Source organism: Anser anser, assembly GCF_964211835.1.
Source record: "Anser anser genome assembly, chromosome: 16".
NCBI classification, from domain to species: Eukaryota; Metazoa; Chordata; class Aves; order Anseriformes; family Anatidae; genus Anser; species Anser anser.
In genome coordinates, this window is record NC_139737.1 from 2,824,779 (window position 1) to 2,843,579 (window position 18,801).

The window sequence follows — 18,801 nt, forward strand, 5'->3', positions numbered from 1 at the left end:
GAGCAGGACTGGCAGTTCGGGTTTGCCTGGATGTAACTGAATTCACCGGGTACTGAACGTGCAACGTTGGAAGCCAGCGCCGTGCCTTCCCTCTGTAGGCTCTGCCTGCCTCGGCACCTTTTTATTTCAATTGCTGACAAAGATACAAGCCCAAGTGCTGGGTGATTACGTTCAGGTTTTCCACTCTACCCATCGGGGTGTTACTTACAGCTCCTAATGACTCCCCTCCAGGAGATTCCTCGCTATCACAGAAATGCATCTTTCTCTGAAAGTCCTGTATACATAATACAAGAACCGGAGAAATTTGAACGTGATGAAAATGAATGTATTTTCCCAGGTTAGGTTGTAAGTGCTGAGCTCACAAATGTTGATTTTTGGCCAACAATTTTTCATTTATTTTTAATTGAATCACATGTTTTAGTTTGCAGGCACATTCTGAAAAATGGTCTTTATAAAATATGCAGTCCCCATCACAGCCTTATTACATCACTACTGCGCTGGGAGAAAGACATCTCTCGGAATTGAAAACCGTTTTAATGAATTGTTGTTTTATTTTAGGATCCCTTTAGGTTTCCTAGAACATTCGGTCTGAGTCGTCCATCTGAAGAAATCCCGCTCTAACAAATCAGAATAAAAAAATACTCCCCAGCCCTTGGCCGGGCTCGCAGCAGCCCTCTGTTATAAAACAAAGGGCTGCGCTGATGGGGGGGAATCCCACTGTGAAGTAGAAAATCAGCATTATTGCTTAGCCGTGGATTTTGAATTACATCGCACGTGAGATTTAAAAACTTGATGGGGATCTGTGACCTTCTGGCTTACCTACCGCTGCAGCGGAAGACGGTGACCCTAGAAGAGCGTGATTTACTGGGGAAATAAAGGAAGCCGTAAAATCTGAATAGGATGGGTTATTGTCAGCAAAAGGCACAAAGACCAAAAAAAAAAAAAAAATCTGAACCCTAATTGCCAGCGTAAGAAAATATAGAGGAGGAAAGAGGGAGATGAAGGGCAGAACAAGAGCATCCCCAGTGGCAAAATGGTTAAAAGAGAAGACTGAAACCCAGGAAAAAATCAAGCAGTCAAGTAGTTAATTGACTTTGCTTTAATCAGCCCAATGAATATTCATTAGTGTGCTGGTCCTAATCATGGGGGCCATGTTGTCCGCATTTAGCAAGCGCACGCTCAGCATCATGCATGCCTCAACAGCTTCCCTTCCTCTCGGCGCTGACATTAAATTTCGGGGCTTTGCGCCTTCCCAGCTCGCAGCGAGCGGGGATTGGCCCAGCTGCTCGCCTCCGAAATGCCATAGCAACCCCTGGCTCGTCGCCTTGGCAACGTTTTTTTTTTTTCTTTTTTTTTTTTTTTTCTGTAAGGGCCTGAGCCAGTAATCCATAGGCTTAATGTAGAAAATATGCCTTTGTGGGGCATGTGGATATAGATATAGAGACGCGAGGGAGAGATTGAATGGGCGGCAGGCGTGCGTGCCTGCCATTGTGTGCCCCTGCCGCGGCCGTGGGGCACGGGACCTCCTCCTCCTCCTCGAGCTCTGCTTTGGGTTATGGATTTCGCACTTTTTTCCCTTAAAAAAAAAAAAAAAGCTACAGCAAAACCAGCAGAACGCACCGGCTCTCCGGCTGTGTTCGTTTGCAGCCCCATCCGAAGGGAGGAGAAATGTTGCCCTTCGCCATAATTCCCCCCTCGGAAGGCCGCGGCGAGTGCTTTAAGAGATATAGGAGCCGGTTATTCACATCGAGCGAGGTTCCTCCTCCTGGAGGAGGTGGGTCTGGAAGTGAGCTGCCCCATAAATCAATGGAGAAGTGCAGGCAGGGAACCGGAGTCCCGCAGCGCTGAGCGCGGCCACGGCCGCTCTTCGCTCCCGGCGGGGTCGGGTGCCCCGAGAGAGGCACCCAACACCCCTGGGCGCTGCAGGGCGGAAGGTGCTGGGCTGGTCCTGCGCTCCTGGGGCAGCCCACGCTTCTGTAATCCTGACAGCAAGGTGCTCAGCAGTGTTGGACTCCGTTCTCAGCTTTAAAAATAAAATTAAAACCAACCACCCAAAGAAAAAAAAAACCAACCCGCTACATTCAGAAAGCCAGCAAAGAGTTTTGGGGCTGGGAAATCCAAACAGTTAATGCTATCTTGTAAATAAAGCTCAGAAATTAAAAAAAATAATGATGCTGACCTCGTGTGACATTGTCTCCAGCGGCACAAAACAAAACAGCTGCAGGGGAAAAGGCCCGAAATAGCCCGTCCTCGGCGGGCTCGGCTGCAGCATGCGAGGGGCTCCGCGAGGCTCTCGGTGTGCAGATGGAAGCTGCACAGGAACCCAGGAAGAGAACCGCAGAAGGTTAAGCAATAGGTACTTTAAAAAAAAAAAAAAAAGGCATTAATAATTTTTAATACTCCCTTCTATCGCGCTTTTTTATAGCTCTTAAGATAGAGCAGAAGTGGCTACAAGTGAAAAACTAATTCAGAAGCTGTGAGAGGAATCGGGTTTGGTCTCTGCAAGAGTTTTTTTTTAATGTTTCTATTATCGTTATCTTAAATTATTCAGAAGTGTCATTTTGAGCTCACGGTGCAGGCACATGGTTTCACAGAGGCACGTGCAGAAGGATCCTCTTCATTTCGCAGGCCAAGGCAGAGCAGGGGAGAGGTGGCCGTGCTCCTGCCCCGGGGCAGCAGGTCTCGCACCCCACGAGCACGGTGTGCAGCAGCACCTGGGTTTGTAGGATCAGCAGGATCCTACACAATTTTCACAATCCTACACAAGTTTCACAACGATGCTAAAAACAGGAATATTTAGGGCTGGTTTCCAGGGCAGTTGTAGGGCAGCACAGGAGGGAGCAAACTTTATTTTTCCCAATTCTCCTGGGCTGAACAGCACCAAAACCACGTTAGGTGTGTGAGCTCAGGGCTGGGTTGGCCGATGGCCCAAAGGCCGGCTGCGGCCACGGGGGGTGGGAAAGCGCTCCTCTGCATCTGCACGTCCCAAGAGGAGGTTAACCAGCCACCCCTTCCCCATCGAGCAGAACTACTGCGCTTTTCACCATTTTAAGTGTGAAAGGCAGAAATCTGCCGCCCACAACCACATGTGGAAGTTGAAGGCTGGGGGCTTGGGCTCCGAGGTCTTCAGCAGCTCCCGCCCGGCTCGGGCACCCTGGGGCAGCTCTGGCAGGGAGAGACGGGGCTGGGATGGGGTTTTAGTTTTTTGTTTTTAATAAGATGAAATCCACCCAGAACTGTAGCTGCAAGAGCAGAGAGGAGAGAGAGGGATGGTGCAATACGTGAATTGAGGAAGGCTGCTTTAAATCAGCTCCATCGGCGGGCGGGTGAAGATCATCTCAGCCCGTGAAGCATCGAGGCAGAAGGGCTCGTAGGATGCAAGGGCGGCAGAGCGCTGGTGTGAGACAAAGAGCTGCTGGGGAGGGAGGGAGGGGGCAGGAGAAGCAGGTTAACAAATATTTACGGTGAATTTCAAACAAATTAATTTGGGGAATTCTGTCTTTCTTAGAGGAGGTGTTTTGGGAAACCCCTCAAAAAGGAAAGTCAGAACTCTGCAGCTCCTTCACTGCGCGTTTGACATTGGGTTGAGTAGTTCAGAGCTGGAGACGTTTGCCCTGACTGGCACGGGCAGTTGTCCTAGAAGTTGGGCTGGTGGTACCTGGAAATTCATCTTCTGTTAATCCCGAGTTGTTTTAATTGTCCTGTTGGGGAGCTTAAAGCGTGCCATGAGTTTGGTAATAAACCAACCAGGTGATGGGATATCAGGGAGCAGCTCCGGGACCACCCTCAGTTTCCAATATGGTAAATGGGGAGGAAGGAAGGGGGCTGGAGGAGAGGAACAACCCTACAAGTGGCTTCGCATTAGAGCTTGAACAATTTCCATCAAAAATGAGGATAGGCTTATAAAGGTTTCGTTTTCAAAGATTAATCTGGTCAGTTGTAATGCTAAGCAAAAATCAAAATATTCCGTAAAACAAGTAGAGCTTTTTAAAAACGGCATGCTAATGTAATTTCTTCTTTCCATTCATTCTTACAATACCTTTTTTTTTTTTTTTTTTCCTAGCTACAAAAATCCCCGTGAAGCAGCCCCTGTTGGGAAAAAGAACCCCCCAGGCCAAAATCCAAGGTAAGCGTTGATTAATATGTTTTCTTCATTCTGAAGTTGTCAGCAAGGCAGGTCGCTTTAAATGGATTCTAACACCGGCCTGCAACAGCACTGCATCCGCTGGGCCACGGAGCCAGTGTCTGCACAGAAACACGCTTTTTTTATCAGTGGTGCAAAACCAGGGAATATTCCCCTCTAGGTACACCCGTTAAAGGTAGGCACACCACGCGGGGCACAGATTTGGTCTGACTACTCCTTCGGCACAAAGGCTGCTCAGAAAAGCGCAAGGCGTCGGTGCTGGCACCATTTCACACCCGGTGCCTTCAGTGAAGCCAGGAGCAGAGCAGGCAGGGAGCTGGGGTGAAGGGGCAGCTCGGCTCGCTGCCCCGCACGGCCTCCATCCAACCCTTACCCGCGCAACCTGCCACACTTCTGCATCAGGGCAGTGTGCAGGCTGATGATGGAAAAAATCCCTTCTCTTGTGCAATTGTGCCTTTTCTCATCTGTATTTTTGTTACTGGCAGATGGAGTGGGAAGAGGAAAGGATGGGGAGGAAAATTACCACCAGATCAGGCAACTGAAGTGAGAAGGGAGGGAGAAGGAGAAAACAGAAGCTAATTCCTGAAGCTGCCCCTTGCAAACAGAGGTCAGGAGCCCTTACAAGTGCTTGATCTTGGCGAGTCCATGTCAGGCTCCTAAAGCCCAAACTCGAGCAGGTTTCTCCTCCAAGGAGGGCTCATCCCCTGACTTGATTCATCAATATCCAGCGACGTGCTTCTGCAGGCAGAGCGCTGCTGCAGTGGCCGTTGCACCTCTGGATGTTTTGCTCTCAAATCCTGGGGGCATCAGCCAGACGGGCAGCTGATGCTGTTCTTCCTGAGCACTGCTGGTACCAGTTGCAGTCACAGCCCAGTTTGGGAATGGGCAATGGTTTAGTCTGTCCCAAATTCAGCCCTAGCATGCTCTGAGCAGAGGCAGAACCAAAGGAGTTCTCTTCTGCTTGCAAACCGTGGCAGTGCTTCAACAACCTTGTGTTTGGTGGCTTCCTGCTGGAACTGGAAGGAGGCCAGGCACTTGTCTTACATTTACTGATTTAGGAAGTTCTCCAGAGGCTGAGGTTTTGGAGAGGTTTGGGTTCGGGTTTTGGTTTAGAGGGATTGACTTTTTAATGAGGACCCAGCTACTATGCAGCTAGCTGCGAAATCTTGAATCGGGAAGAATAGGTTTTGTTACACTGTTCGGCAGAACAATGATTTTGGAAAACAAAACGGCAGCAAAGAGAAAGAAAACCGCAACAAACAAAATAATATTTATTTCTGCCATGGCAGCTCTGTGAACTGAAAATGGGATGTTTTGTTTTGCTGGGCTCGTACGCAGAACGTGATTGTACCCAGTTCCAGACAAAAATGTGCCTGGGCTTTGGAAAGGGGAAGAGGAGGGTGGGAAGCTCTATGTCTGCAGAATCACTGATGCAGGAAGATGCAAGTGCTGTGTTGTGTCTAGTTGCATCATGTGTGAATCCATCAGCGACTTAAAGAAACAGCAAACGCGGTGCAACCTCTGACTGTGGTTTTTCCATCTGCTTGCTGATCCACCGGTGATGAGCATTCAGTTTTGCCATCTTGTACCTTCAAGAAGCCCTTGTGGGAGCTCACAGTGATTTATTTTAGCTGAAAAAATACCCAGCAGTATCTGCAAACTTCTGTGAAAAAACCTTTGATTACGTTGTTACACTGGCACGCTGGCATCCTCGTATCATGAAAAGCGATGTTTAGATTTGGGGGTGACTTTCTTAGCAGAGAGCGTTTTAAAGATGCTGCTGTATCCAGACATTAGGTCAGATAATAACTACGGGTGGAAAAGTAGGGGCTTCAGCTTCTCACGTGGATCTCTGCTGTCGGTTTCTGGTGTGGGACCTGGGTCCGTAAGGTGCTGATTGCGAGGTCAAAGCTACTCTGAAACTGTTGTCTGAGGTCGGTGCTAGCACGAGCTGTCCTCCTAAATCCTCATACATGGGCTCAGTGTTTTACTCTAAGCCAACTCCTTCTCTCGTGCGTTGCTAATTGAATCTCAGGAGAGCTTCTGCCTCCACAAGGAGCCTGCCAGCCCGGTACCAGCTCTCACATCCACGTCCCGACCCGCTCAGGGACTGGCCGGTTTCATTTTTAGCCTAGTTTAAGGCAAGCAGCTCTGGGCCACCCCATGCAGCGTGTAGGTGTGTCCGTCTGTCAGCTCCCATAATATTTGTCTAGGCTGTCAGGTAATTTCTACCAGTTGTAACAGAGGCAGAAGCCTTGGCTATATTTAATCCCTACCAGTTTCCCAGCACGGGCAGTGGGGGAGAGGAGACCCCATCACTGCTCCCCCCGCGGGGATGGGAACTGCACAGCTCCTGGAAGACCCCAGAGCCCCCAAAGTGCTGCCTGCCTTAGCAGGATGGGGTTGGAAAAATGGAGCAGGAGCACCACCGGTTCCTTTGCTCATCATTCATTCGCTTGGTCACCGAAGGATTTATTTTTTCAGACGAGCCATGGAGAGGTGGAAACCAATGAGATGTCTCTGGGGGCTGTGGCTCGTGTCATGCAGGGAGGTTTTCGGCAGGTGGAGGCTCCGTGCACGTGTGCTGGAAGTCGGGTCCTTCCTTTCCGACCTGTCTCATGATCACCTTTCCCAGGCAATGCAGCACGTTCGTTTGTAATGATTATAGCATTATTTTTAAAACGAAACACAGCCTTAATTACGGTGGGTGGTTTCAGTGGCCGTGCAGGAACACCCGTGGTTTCACTGACCCCAGCGAGGGAAGGGGCAGTGCCGCAGCAGCCCTGAGTGTGCTGCGGTGACTAGGGCCTGTACTCGGCAGCGACGGCAGGACCACGAACACGAGGCAGCAGCATTGCAATGCCTGGAGGCACTGATGCCTGCACAGACAAGGCAAGAAAGAAGCCTTGGGCAAGGCAAGAAAGAAGCCGCAGAACTGCACCGCTACCCCAGCGGTCCCACAGCAGCTACACATCCACTCCTTTGTGCTATCATTTGTGCGCACGAGTTTATTACTAGAGCAGGACTGTTGTGCTCGCAAAGGCTACCCTCAATGGCAGTAATTTGGTTTTGTCATGGTAATACAATGCCAATACACTGCAGACACAAAAGTGAGTTCTGCATGGCTTGGCAAAGAGGTTTTCACATAGCTGCTGGGTGAGTCCATTGGTTTCTCAATGTTCCTAAACAGGAATGGGTCAATGGTAATTTTTAGGAAGGCAGATGCCCCTTGCTGAGCTTGTCTGACTAGAAAGTGCTGCACAAGGCATGCAACGTACATAGCATCCTCAGCCCTCAGTGTAACTTGCAGGCTGTTAAAACTGCACAGCAGGAACGAGGGCTCTTTTAATCCGCTGAATTTGTTGTTTAGCATGACCTGAATAATCCAGTAGGGCTAACGTGATCTTCAGCACTTGTACTCAACTGCCTGTTATCCTTCCTGAAGCTGCAGGACATCAAAAATATCTGACTGGTTTGGACCGAAGGCGGTTGCTTGGATAGTGTCTGTGTGCAATTTGTTTTTCAGAGCCATTGTTCCAGGCCGTGCTATTCCCGATGCCCCTAAGTCTCTGTTTCTGTGTCAACTTTTGGGTAGGACCTGCCTCGAACATGCTGCTCCTTCTGTTGACCACATCATTACTTCCTTTATTATTTTTTTTTTCTTTGGTGGGAAACTAAAAAGCAGAGGAAGGCAGAGCCAGAGCCCTGTGGAAAGTTAAAAAAAAGTGTCAGAGAGTGCCTAGCAGGAGGCAGACTCTTTCCTCCAGATCGCAGGGTGTGTGAGGGCAGAGCCTCGATCGGCGTAAATTGCATAGATGAGAAACTGTTCTCGTTCACCCAAATTTACAGCAGCTATAGGGACGCTTAAATTCTTCCCCCAGGTCGGCAGCCCCATGGCAGCAGCAGCACAGGACTGGTGGGGTCATGGGCATGAAGCGCGGGACCAAACCTCCAGAACACCCTTCCCTGGGGCTGGTGGTCTCAGTGGGCAGACTCTGGTTACTCCTTTCCCCGCGCGATAAGCAGCCTTCTCCAGAAGTGATGGCGTGGGAAGGGGAGGTGTGGTGTGGGGAAGAGGCTCCCGTTACTCTGGGTCCGCGTGGTTGTCTGTCATGTTGCCTTCCTGGCCCTTTCTGTCACTGACGTTAAGAGCTTGTCTGGGGTTATGAGAAAAAATGATGTTGATAAGGGAAACTTTCAAACCCAGCATCCTTAAGAGGGCATCCAAATGCTACACTGTACAAAGGGATAGAAATTAGCTCTAAATGCGGCTGCCTTTACCTGCTTTATGGAAAAGAGAAACATATTTTAAAAGGATATATTTTTTTTGTAATCATGCTGGCTTTATCATTTGCAGAAGGATGTCTCCGAACAATACCCTGGAAAATTACAATTGTCAGGCAGAGCAGAGGTCCTGTTCTCGCCTCCCACCCCTGCCGCTCCGCTTTTCCTGGGCATAGCAGCACTGAACAAGGCAGAGGATAAAGCACTATTTAACCATCAAAAGGCAGTGCCAGCCAACCATGGCACCGACTTTCGGCTCCCGAGCGTGCCAATAATGAAGTTTTTAAAGGGAGGACCGTGCACAAAAGCCGGAGCGGAAACCATCCTGTGTGGTCCGGCAAATGTACACGCTCTCCTCCCGGGGCTTCTCAATGGCACGAGGGCTGCCGCCGAGCGGGCAAAGCCCTTCTCGAAGCTTGAAGGGCTCCCGGAGCTTTTCAGCTCATTGCAGGATCCTCTGAAACCCTCCGCATCCTCCTCCCCTTGGCACGGCGGAGTCGATAAAAATCAGATCAAGGCTTAGCGTTCCTAAACAAAAGGGAGTGGTTAAATGGGCTTTTAAGCACTGGAACCTGTCCAGCTCGTTGGGAGGCTGGAGAGGCGGGGGCGCGGGGGGACACGGGAGGTGCCAAGCCGGGAGTGGAGTGCCACTTGTGAGCAAAGTTGTCGGGAAGTCATTTGGTTGCCCGCGCGTTGCGCGCTCGCGTGCGTGTGCCGAGCAGCTTGGCAGGCGCCGGTGCCCACGAAGGCGGGCTGGGGGCCGGGGGGAGGCTGCTCTGGAGAGGTGCCAGTTGTTCCATGGGCTTCCTGCCATCGGGATTTTTTTTTTATTTTTTTTTTCCCTCCCCCTCCCCGTTTCCCCATCCCAGCCCCCAAACGCAGGCGAACAGGCTGGCAGGAAGAGCATGCTGAAAAGGATCTGACAGTTTGAACAACACTCGATGACTTAGTTTGTTTTCCCTGACTTTGCGCCAGCAAGCAGGTCTGCGGATGAAAGGCTTTATTAGGCTTTTAAAGGCACTGCCACCGGTCTTTCTTTGACCTGAGGTACTTGAGAAGAAACGAAAACAACGTGTAACTTTCACGGAGTTGAAAGACTGCCCAAATGGAAGAATAACGGTTTACAAGAGACCCAAAGCATCACAAAACGCTTCCCAGGGGGAAGCGCGGCGGAGCGGAGCAGGGGGAGAACCCGTCCTGGGCAGAGGGAGAGGATGCTTGGTCCTGCTGATCCAGCTCATTAGGACGTTACGAAACGATTGCAACCAGCAGGTGTCAGAGCCAGGCATCAGCTTTCTGGGTGTCCAGTGGAGGAAAGTGCTGAAAATTTGCATTTCCTGCCCAGAGGCCGTAAAAGCACAGGTGGTTCCCCAGCTTCCACGCAGCGCTTGGACCTGCCGGCGGCGCCGTGCGCGCAGAGGCAGGCGGTGGTGGCATCGACAGGGAGAAGTAGGGCACCTGGGTCCTCCTCCTCCTCCCGCGGTGGGTGCCGGGGAGTCTAAAAAGGGTCAGAGCTGGTTCCGAGTATTACCTAAATTATCCCCTCCTCGGTCCTCAGGGGTGGAGTGAGAATTTCTCATTAACTTTCCGTATGACTGCTTTGCTCCTCAAGGAGCTGGGCTGAGGGGTTTTAACAAGGAAACCAAGAATTAGGCTTTGCCTATGATATAAATAAATAAAAATAAACAAGCCCCTCGGTGAGGGAAGAGAAAGCATCAAAGACACTGCAGGTGCCAGCAGGAGTGGTGCGATGGATGCTAGGAATACGTAGCCGTGTGTGAAGGAGCCCCCCACTTGGAAAAGTAATCATAAAAAAAAAAAAAAAAGGTGTTGAATCATCCTTTTTCCTTCCAAAACCTCATAGAAGAAAAGAGATGGCAAGCCAGGTTTGTAGAACTGAAATAGTTTCTCAAAACTGGAGACCAGATGACTGAGAAACAAGTAGTGCGGATGCTGGCTTAACAGCCTTGGAAAAAACTTGGAAAGTGCAACTGCAGCTGGTTGAGCCTCGGTAGGCTGGGGAAGGAGGCTTCGTGCTCACAAGCCATGACCGAGAAGTTTTTCTGGAGCTCGCTACAGGCCTGACCCTTCCTCAGACCGACAATAAATGCTGTGGTCAGCAGAGACCATGAGTCCAGCAGCTCTGGGACAGGATGGGGCGGTCACACGAGGACATCTCCTAGGGAAAACCCCTGGGAACCACCGGGACTCACCGCGCTTCTGCTCTACAAAAACCTTGCTCTGCTGATAGCACGGACAGACGAGGGCTTTGCCGAGGCCCCGTCGAGCTGTCACCGAGGTGAGGGTGACAACAGCCACTTCTGCTGAGCCACCTCGGTGCAGCTTTGCTTCCCTTGCCTGCAGGCATGGAGCTGAGCGCTGGTGCCACAGGAGCGAGACAAGCCACGGACCGACCGGCGATGAGCAGCAAAACGCAGCCGGGGAGCTGGTGCGATGTCTCCCTCGTGTCTGCAGTGGGTCACCCCTGTAGGTGTGCCCCGGCGGGGCCTGGGGGCTTGGTGGGACCGGCCCCGGTTGGAACCGACATGGGAACCCCAAGGGTCTGGGGGGCAGAGGGGGCTTCGGGGCAGGAAGGTGGAGGAAAGCTGAATTTCCTCCCGTCCCTTTCGCATCTGGTCCCGGCATGATGTGGAGGAGCGCGGACACGTCTGCGCTTCTTGTTCCCTTCCTATAGGACTGCATGTTCTGGATGATCCTGTTACTGTACGTGTCTGCTGAGCCATATGGAGGCTGCGAGGCTTCGGCAGTGTTTGGGGAATATAACGCCAGGAACTGATCATCTCGGCAGCTCTTCCTTCTTATTATCACATCGCTTTTGCTGCCATCCCCACTTAGTCCCTCGAAGCTATTCCCTGGGAAGCCGGTGTTTCCCCTCCGCCTTTGGATACGTTCTTCACGGGGTAGGAAGGCTTTGGAGGCGCTTTCTGAAGCTGGTTGTGATCAGGTAACGCTTTGTAGAGCCCGTTCTGCTGTCAGGCTGCCTGCGAGGCTCTGTAGCACTGAATAACTCGGCCTCTGTGGCCAGAAAGATTCATTTTTTGCCCGCAGACAAAGGTGAGATAGCCCCACTGTGAGAAGCGGCTCCGGCGTGGGGTGGTGCTGCTCAGCCACCAGCATTATTTTGCAAATTGCTTTTCTAGCCTTCGATCCCAGCAAGGCAACTTGCAGAACGCGCAGGGGTCAGGTTGGATCTCCAAGCGCTAGCCGGCGCCTCCTTCCGTCGGGACACGGGTGGCTGCTGTTTGCTTTCTTTCTACACCTCTGCCTCTCCTGACCTCCTTCCAGAAAACCCACTGGCAGTTGTTTAACAGCTTCGCCGGCGAGCCGGGCAGCGGGCACTTTTCCATACTGTGTGTTTTTCTTCTCCCGTGCTCCAAGAGCCTGTTCTTCCCCTGCACCTGCGGAGCTCGTTAATCTCCGCAGAAGATTCAGTTCCTTGACTGCAATCCAAGCCTGCACCATCTGAGGCAAATTGCCTCCTCCTGCCCTTGGGATGATCCTGATCGTATCCTTCGGGCTGGCTCAGCCCTGCACAAGCAAGGATTGCTCACAAAGCTGGCCGTGGATGGCAAACGGGGGGGGTCATCTTGAAAATTTTTAATTTCTCCAATGCCCGAGGGGTGAAGTCGGGGCTCCACGCACCTCTTCCCTCCTCACACAGGACCCGTAACATGCAGAGCCTCCTAGGACCAAAAATGAGGATCCCCCCTGTTGGCTGACACAGAATTAGGGTACCACAGGAGTAACACCACCACCAAGGGTCCTTATTGACATCGGGGTTTGCAGCTTCGATGCTGGGCCAGGCCATCTCGGCTGGGTGGCTGGATGCCCACCTCCCTGCAGCCTCCATCCAGCCCGCAGCAGCTTAGGACAGTTTCTGTTCATGGAGTGGCTTTTTTACGCACAAAGCAAGAAGCACAAGGCCCACATTAAGGGTTTGTGGCCCCGTGACAGGGTGAATGCGACGTAACTCGCTGGAAAGCCTTTACGGCCCAGCTCCTGCGGCCTGGAGCACAGCTGGCCTGCCTTCAGTGCCCTTTGAATCTTTTTAGCCCCTGGAGTTTTCTCAAGCCCTGTGATATATTCCGTGATGCACCAGCCCCTGTGCGCTGTGCCGAGGGTAAATGCCAGCAGTTTTAGCATTATGCGTGGTGCGCACCCAGCTCGTCCCTCCGTGGGCTGGTCATTTCCGTATGAAATCTCACTTTAAACAATCTCAGGGGCTGATTTTATTGTCCCTGCTGCCTGGTCTCAGGCACGGTGCCCTTTGGGACAGCAGGACATGCTGCTTATTTCTGGTGACCTTTGGGGCCCCGTCGTCACTCCTCACCTACCCGTGTCTCACACCAGCAGTCTGTCTGGGCCCCGACCCCACCTCTAGGAGGACCAGGAGACACTGTTCTTTGCCATCTTTTCCAACCGTATCTATTCCTCTGGCCCGGTGTTGGGGTTCTCTGATGGGGCAGGGAAGGGGAACCACGTCCCAGGGCACGAGGCTGACCCCTGCAAGTCCTTGGCATGCTGGGGAGCAAACCAAGGGTGGCGCTGGGGAAAGAACGGGACTTTCAGAAGCAGCGCCAGCCTCGCACCTCCAAAGCAAGAGAGACCAGCCAGTGAAGTGGGTGTTTTGTTGGAGTGCTTCTTGGTGTTCCTAAGAGGATTGCTTTTAAATAAAAAGGTTTGTAAACAAACAGGTTTGCTTTTGCAGCAAGTCCCTTTGAACGTACAGCTTTTTTTTTTGATAATGAAACCGCTTTGTGCACGTCCCCCTCCCATAGCACGGCTTCAATTTTCTTTTAAATTTAAATTTCCCTTCCAGGAAATAAATGTACCTGATTATTTCCAAGAAGCTTTTCTGCTAGTCCTTGCAAAGTTGTCTGTACGCGTACATCTATTTTTTTTTTAAGTCTCTCTTCTTTTCCCCAAATATGTGCGCTGATCTTCTGTGTTCTTTTAACGTCCTCCAGGAGATTTCCATTCCTCGCATCAAGTCTTCCTAAATTGTCTCTTTAATCCCCAGGTTCTTAGTGCTTGGCAATGCTACTTGTTCTGAAGTGCCGTGATGGGAAGGTGGAGAGTTTTTTTTCCCCCTCATTAGCTGCTTTTAACATTCACCTCCTTTGTTTGTGTATCTTCTTCAGATTCCCTTCCCTTTGTGGGCAGGGCTTTGCTCTTCTGAGGTGTTAATAAGCCTCTGGCAGAGACGACATCTGTGGCAGAGGACATTAAGTTCTGAAAAACATACTTCTTGTGTTATGAGGCCTGTTACCTCATCTGAGCAGCAACTACGGCTTTTAAAGAGCAAGGACAAAGGAAACACTGGCTTAGGGCTGCTCCGTGGTGGGTGTGTTTTTTTCAGTACCAAGACTCGAGCTCAAAGTGTTTGTATGGGAGAGGGGGGAAAGAGACAGCCGAGGGGAGGAACACAGAGGAAAACTTGTGAAGGGGAAAAGGAAAAAGAGAAGAGGCTATTTAAAAATACTGTGCATCGCTAAAACCAACACCTAGGGAAGGATAAAGGCTTTGCAGTGCGTACACGCGAGCCATCCATCTGTTCCTCCCTTTCATCCGATCCTATAGTCATGGGTATCAGAAGGAGGAATAAGAGCGGGTAAAGCCTCCCCATCAGAGGCATGTCAGATGTTCCACGCTGAACGAGATCAAACCGGGGATTTGCAGCCTGTGGGATGCAAAAAGATGTCACGGAGGGATGAGTGCTCTTCCCTTCCCATCCCGACAAACGGGAGGGGAGCGCTTTGGGCAGCACGGAGAGCGCCGGCGTTGCCCGTGTGACGGGACGCGAATGTCTCCCCTTCCCATTCTGCCCTCCTTCAAATTTCTCATGATTTACCCGGGGACGTTATTGTTGCAATATTTTCTTTATTTTCATGCTGTTCCACGGGATGTTGTAGCGGGAACACGACCATGTGCTTTCTGGCCTGTGAAAGCCGGCCTGACGTGCCACACGAGGCGACAGCCTATTTTTAAATGACGGGATCAATTACTTGCCAGCCCGCTGAGCACCTCCTTGGCTATCAAATAGTTCTGCGGCAGCGTTTTCATAGTCGTCAGTATCTCGAGAGCTGAATGAAGCAAAAAGCTTCATTGCACAGGGTGCAGATCTTGATCTCCCCACCTCCAGCTGCCGGTGCGTGGACGAGAAGTCCTTGCCACAGCCCGGGGGACCGACTGATGGCAGCCAGGTGACAGACGGGGGTCTGTGGCGGCACGCAGCTCTCGGCAGCAGTGGGGGGCTCGGAGGGGGCCTCCTTGCTGCTGCTGCTGCTTTTCCTTGTCAAAATCCATCCCCTGCCCGTGGGACCGACCTCGAGGAGCCCGGGGTCTGTCCTCAAGCAGCGCCCGCCCTTCGCCTGGGGGCTGCCGCCTGCTCCCCAAGGACACCTTCCCTGCAGTTTCCTTTCGGAACAGCTGAAAGGCATCCAAACCCCTGTGTGGAAGCTGAAATGAAAAACTGGCTGGCACGCGTTTTCGCCGTGGAACTAGGTGACTTCTGCGCCTGCAGATTGACGGCATCGCTGCTGCTGGCATGACAAGTCTCTGCGTGCTGTAACCCTGGCACCAATCAGTGCCACGGCTGCAAGGTAGCCTCCTCTTTCACTGCTCTCGCTAGCTCCTTCCCTTGCTTGGGAAGAGGAGCTATTTATGGACCCGGACAAGGTGACCTCCATATGGCAGATTCTGCCACTCACCGTGGGGACTCGAGCTAGGCACATGCTCCTCGGGCAAGGCAGAGGCGCACACTCAAGCGGTGGCCGCCTGCAAATGTGTGTTGCTTTCAGAGCAGCAGAGCGCTGCTGGCTTTTGTCGTGTCTGTCTGTTTGTTTGTTTGTTTTCTTAAAGAGGAAGTAAACAGAATCAAAAAGCAAAGATTTCTGCCCTGTCCTGTGCATTTAGGGAAAACGAATGCACTCATGCGGGCTGCATCTCTGTAATGTTCTAAACTTTAATTTGGAATACGGCAAAAAGAAACAGTATAAATATTTGTTCATATAATCCCCATCACTACGCACCCCTGGAAGGAAAGAGCTTAATTCCTGTGCAGCGGTAACTCTCTCTGTAGCACCAATCCCCAATTTGTTCCCACTCGGGGGGATTGTACAAAAGCTCTGCGTCGGGCACAGCAGCGCGGGAGTGGGGAAGGTGACCCAAATCCTTACAGAAAAGGAGAGGCTGAGGGGGAGCTGAGGAAGGACGAGGAGCAGGAGGGAAGATGGGGAAAGCCCCGCACATGGAGCAGACGTGCCCGGGGGAGGCTGCTCTATGCCCACAGCCCCCAGCTGATGCAGGTTCCCCGAGGCTGCTGCGGGTCGGTTTCAGCTGTGCAGGCAGCAGTGAAGTCACTCGGCGGCCAAAGGCAGAGGAGCTCTGCTCCCCGCAGCCCCAGCCAAATAAAAGAGCAGGTTATCACTATCCTATGCACACGATGTCCTAGAAAACGTAGGCGAGTCCGAGCGCTGCCGCCTTCGTGCCAGTTTCTGCTGTGCAGCTTGCGTGGTGCAGCCCTCGCGGCATGAAGAGACTTGCACAGGTGTAGCCAGCAGCCAGCACTCTTTTCCACGTGCATCTCAATAATTGTCACTATCACGGTAACAAAATTGCAATCTGAGTGAAGAATTGGTATTAATTACATCAGAGCTGGAAGGGAGCGTGTGCTCCCAGCCCTCGTTTCTAATTTTGGGGTCCTGACTTCCCACCAGCTGCGGCGTTGGCTGCGCAGCCCTCGGGTGCAGGTTTTGAACAGAGGCAGCACGTGCCGAAGGGTCGCAGTGGCACAGAATGGCTTTAAAACACGTGTATGTAACCTGTGAGGTGAAGAAGAACAAATTGTGCCCCGCGTGCCATGGCCCCCCCGTTGGATTTCCTCAAGGCAGTGCGGTTCATGCACAGCTCCCCCAGGGCGAAAACGTGTGGTCTGGGTTGGGGCAGGACACGGGCAGCACACAGAAAGGCGAGGCGTTGTCCCACTACTTGTGGCAAGTCATATTTGGAGCTGCTTGAATAATTCATGGCAGACCTTAACTATTTCTTTTTACCTGATACTTATTTAAAGGCAATTTTTCTCATTTTGTGACAATATTTGCTTATGCGCTTTGGTGTATGACAATAGAGGTAAAGCATAAGAAGAATCACCTCCTTTTAATACCGATCATGGAACTTTATTGAAACAAGCAAAACCGTAAAGGCTCAACAGTTCCTGTTTTATCGGACGTCTGCGGAGATGAGTGCTAACATCGTCTCCAGCCTGTTCTGCTCAGCTCCTCGCTCGTATGCTCGTCACAAGCAGGTATCATCCTCATAAATCCCCTCCTCAGGCAGCGATGAGAGTAAACACAGCGGATGTGTATTTTGCAGTCAGCAGGAATCTGCTGCTAGAGATCTGCAGAGTTTCACAAGGAGCATACATTAAAATATTGAAGAGTTTGTTTTAAAGGATACGCTGAAATTCACCTTTCTGGCGCTGCATAAGTTAATACCGTCAATATTCTAAATGCGTTTGTAACTCTGAATGCCTTATTTCGAATGGGAGCGATGTCTCAGGCTGGGTTTTCAGCTCTCTGGGTGCAGATGCAGGTGAAAATCCATGTTTCACTAATCCTGGCCATCGTCGGTGCCGTGAGGCAGCGAAGCAGGCACAGTCCCTGCCTGGGGAGGCTGCAGCCCCCGCGACCTCCCAGCTCCCAGCGCAGGCTGTAGGTGCCTCATTACAGCAGCCGTGTTCAGAAACTCTGCTCTGGGCCACCATCCAATGTCTACTGGAAGGAGGAAAACAAAAACCTCCTGTTGACATCACTTTCAGTAGGTTTTACATCAGTCCTGACATGTTTTTCTATTCAGCACAATTTTTTTTTTCCTCCTGAATTCCCTTTCCTCCCCTCTGTCTTTCCCTCATCCTCTTTCGAACTGGGAGTCACCTTCGGTCCTGCCTTCCAAGCTCTGCGTTTCGCCGAATTTCTCACAGAGCACAAATAGATCTGGAGGATGAGGTCCTGCTGTGTGACCTGCTGGTGGTTACTTCCTTACGTAATGTATTTGAGTTGTTTTTATATTTTTGCATTGGGATTTGTGTCTAAAAGCAACTCTCCTAAGCTCTAGATGCTCGCTAGCCCTGCCCGGCAGCCTGCCAGTTCCAACCAGCCAAAAATATATCACCTTACTTGGCTTGGGGGCATTTTTGTATCTTTAAAAGTTAATCCAGCTCTAAGCTGGATTAACCATGGAACATCCCTTTAACCAAAGGCACGTAAGGTCAGGGCAGAGCTATGTGGATATCCCAGGCTGGTAACCACAGGAGTCGTTTTTTGTCCTAAATAGGACCAGGGGTGATTTATTTCAGTGGGTTTTTTTTCCTGCTGGGCTGAGGGAGGAGCAGGTGAGTGGGAAAAGGGCTAGACTCAAGGAGGCAACATGAGATCTGGCTAGGGTATTGCACGAGCAGGAGCTTTCAGTTCAGAGCCTGTAAAAAAAAATTAAATAAAGAAGCAGAGGGCCTGGGGTTGCTGTTTCCATCAGCGGGATCTTGGCTGGACTTGGTCGAAACGCTGCGGGCTGGAGATGGGCTGGGAGCAGCGCAGGGGGCTGTGGCACCATCCAGCAGAACACACGTAGGAAATTCAGGCAGCTCGAAGTCTGCGGTTTGGGGGCTGTTATTTTTCTTTCGAAACATTTTTCTCTTCCTTTTCCTCTCTTGAAGACCAGAAATCAATGCCTTTAAAGGATCCCCGACGGATAGGCTGCGGCAGTGCTCTCTTTATTTGTCTCTTTCGGTGCTTTCCCCCGTTCCTCCCGCTGCGAGGTGGCTGGAGCAGACAGGTGCAGGGCCAACCTTCGCCACTCCTGCCCCAGCCTGCCCCTAGGTGGGTGTTTGCGTGGTCCAAGGCTAAGGGCTCCTACCAGGACAGGGTGTTTTAGGGATCTGGATGGATGGGGGACTTCAGCTCAACTGGCAGGTGTAAATCAATGCTTGGTTAGCCTCTGTCTTTGGAGAAAAAGACGGATTTGGTCTCCCTTTCTCCACCAAAAACCATTTCATACATTCCCTCTGAGTCTCCCTGGCCAAGCCTTTCAGCTGCTTGGTGCTTTAATAAGGCTATAAAAAGCAAATAATATAACAGAAACACTGTAAATTTCTTACAGTGGGGGATTTATCTTTTTCTTTCTGACGCTCCCCAAGTGCGGGACAGCGAGGCTGGCTGAGATCCGGCTGCACACTGCAGCTCCATCCAGGCAGTCAGACCCTTCAGCTTTATAGATTGTGTGCTGTAAATTGTCGTGGTGTGGAACTTGGGTTTGAGCGTGAAACACCTTACAGCTTGGGCTGTTCTGTAGGAATT

General features: G+C 51.3%; 1 protein-coding gene across 7 annotated transcripts in view; it reads left to right on the forward strand.

Moving 5' to 3' along the window:
- Positions 1-18,801, forward strand: part of LOC310882826 (uncharacterized protein) — a 172,526-nt gene that overhangs the window by 42,217 nt on the left and 111,508 nt on the right. For all 7 annotated transcript variants that reach the window (XR_014573152.1, XR_014573153.1, XR_014573154.1 and 4 more), the window contains exon 2: positions 4,064-4,126. The gene's annotated coding sequence lies outside the window, so the exon portion shown is untranslated. The remainder of the gene's footprint in view (positions 1-4,063; positions 4,127-18,801) is intronic.